Below are 2,690 nucleotides of genomic sequence, written 5' to 3'. Positions count from 1 at the left end.
GGGGTACGGAGCAGGGATGCTGGGAGGGCTTCGTGCTGCAGCACCTCTCCCTCCCTCCCTCCTGCTGCTCCCGAGTGCTCGCCGCCGTGATTCCCTGCAGCAGGCTAAAAATATCCCTGGGAGCTGCCGCCGCACACCGGCACTTGGAGGTGGTTATAAATAACCCGGGGAGGTGGCTCACGCTGGCCCCGCGTCGCTCCGGCCCTTCCCAGCTGCTGCGGGAGGAGGTCGGAGCCCCTGTCCTTGCCGTGATGCTGGAGGGGTAGATGGACAGATGGAGGCATGCAGGGAAATGGGGACGGAGCAGCCTCTGCCCCTTGACCGTGCGGGGAAACTGAGGCACAGGTGGGCACAGGTGGGGCTCTGCTGGGGGGGGGCGAAGGGAGGTGACGGGCCCATTTGCCCGCGATGCCGGGGGAGAAGGGATCAGCCCTGTGCTGATGGATCTGTCCCCCTCCATCGGATCCAGCCCCAGACCAGGACTCCCTCTCTCTTCCCACACAACCCTCCTCGGGGTGGGGGACGAGCTCTGGGGACCAGCTCAGGGGATCTGCCCCCTTCCCTCCCGCCTCTCCACCCCACGGGGCCCCACTCCCGCCTCTGATCCATGCACCGAGCTGGGGCAGTTCTCCTGCCCGTGTACCTCGGGCAGCTCCACGTCATGACCAGCTTCCTCCAAGGCCACAGGGAACAGGCCACTGGGGTCCCGTGCAGGAGAAGGGGTCCCGGTTCGGTCCCATCGCCCTGTTGGGGCCGAGCATCCCGGGGGAGCCCCCTCCCACCGTCCCTCCCTCCTCATTCCCGTTCTCGCCGCGTTCCAGCCCACCCCCCCCCGGCGGAGCTGCCAAAGCACAGGGCAAACGGGGACAAGCCGGGAGAGAGAGTGATTTTTGCGAGCGTTTATTTTCCTCCATCAAAATCCACCAGCCGGAGAAAGCAGCGGAGGGGGGAGGATGGGGAAACCCATCGGGTTTCACGGGGGACGCTGCCGCCCCCCGCGCCGGCGCTGTGTTTATTCCCCCCCCTCCCTGCACCACATTTCATGTCGGCCCCGTAACGAAGCTGGGTAATAAATATCAGCGTGCTGGTAAGCGGTGAATCACCGCCCGCTCCTGGCGCTGACACGCCGCTGCCGCCGCCGCCGCAGCACACGGTGTTTCTGTCCCCAGCCCTGGCCCCCCGCCAGCCCGCCGGGTCCCCGGCCAGCGAAGCCCCCACCGTCCTCGGCTCCGCGCTGCAGCCAGGCCACTGGGCAGTTTCGGCCACGGCACAAACATGTTTGGCCGCATTCCCTTGGCTCCCGCCCGGGGCCGGTGCCAGGAATCGGCTCCAAAAAACATGTTTTGTGGGAAGGCACCCGCTAGGTAGTAACATTTCGCCGGCTGATGGGAGGCTGCAGGAGACCCAGGGATGCTCCTGTCCCCTGGATGCTGGGGGTGGCCCCGCGCCAAACCTCATGGTCACCCCATCCCCTGTCGTCCTCAGCGTGCCTAACTGGTCCCAGTGGGTTCATCTGACCCTGGGGGAGATATCTGCTCTTCCAGCTCCATGTCGTCCCCCCCAAACAGTCCCTGGTCCTGCCACCTCCCTGCTGCCTGCATCCGTCCTGCACCCTTCGGCTTTGGCCAGCCGGTCCCTGTGGGATGGAGGGGGACCCCGACCCGGCTGCGGTTTCCCTGCCCGCCAGGTCAGCGTGTCCCCGGTTGAAGAGCCAAAGTGACGCATCTGTAAAGTGCAACCACTAGCAGAATGCCCTGGGCTCGGGGAGCACCTCCCGCCGGCCCCCCAGCACCAAACCCCCTCCAAAGCAGCTCCCCAGGGACCCCAAACCCACCGCGGACCCCAAACCCAGCCTGGGTCCTGCTGCTGCAATGGGGCTGGCACATCTGGGGCTGTGCACCAGCTGGGGGTCACCCTCGGTGGTGAGTGACACAGACCATCCCGAGTGCCACCGAAGTCTCGTAGTCCCCGGGAGCTGGAGTTCAAAGTCCCCCCGAGCGGCTGATCCCCTCCACAAGTTACAGAAGGTCCTTGGACCTCGTGAGCAGCTGGTGTGAAGCTGTAATTACCTTAATTAGCTCTGGGATTGCATTCCCTCCCCATACTAATTTAGTTTCTACAGTAACCAGCCCAAGAGGTGTGCGTGCGCTCGGAGCGAGACGGAGGCAGGAGCCCCGGCAGCCAAACCAGGCACCCCGAAACCTCCCCGAAACCAGGGGCCACCCCCAAATCCCCGTGCCCCAGGGGCTCAGCCAGCCCCGCTCTCCCCATGCAGAGGTTCAGGAGGGTCCTCGGCGTTTCCCACCATCCCAAGGGGGTCATTTGCTGCCGGCAGCATCCGTCTGGCTCCAGGGAAGGGACCGGTCGGGGGGAGCAGGACCGGAGGCTGACGGTGCTCAAATGCACCGGTGGATTTAGGAGCAGCCAGAGCCTGGGCTTGTTCCTCGCTGCTGGTATTTGCTGTAACCCAATATCCCCCTGATGTAAGAGCCATTTGGGAGGAAACCATAAAAGCTTCAGGAAATGGGTATTAATTCACATCGTGGCAATAAAAGGGAAGGAGGGCTCCCGGGCAGCGTGGCCTCCTCGGGGGAGCGAAGGCGAGCAGGGCTGGGGAGCGCAACCTCTGCCAGGCAGCGGCCGGGCAGTCTTGGAGCGGACCCCTCCCCATAACTGGGAATTAAACACGC

This window comes from Aptenodytes forsteri, unplaced genomic scaffold (assembly GCF_000699145.1).
Source record: "Aptenodytes forsteri isolate BGI_AS27 unplaced genomic scaffold, ASM69914v1 Scaffold142, whole genome shotgun sequence".
Taxonomy (NCBI): domain Eukaryota; kingdom Metazoa; phylum Chordata; class Aves; order Sphenisciformes; family Spheniscidae; genus Aptenodytes; species Aptenodytes forsteri.
This window is presented reverse-complemented; position numbering follows the sequence as displayed.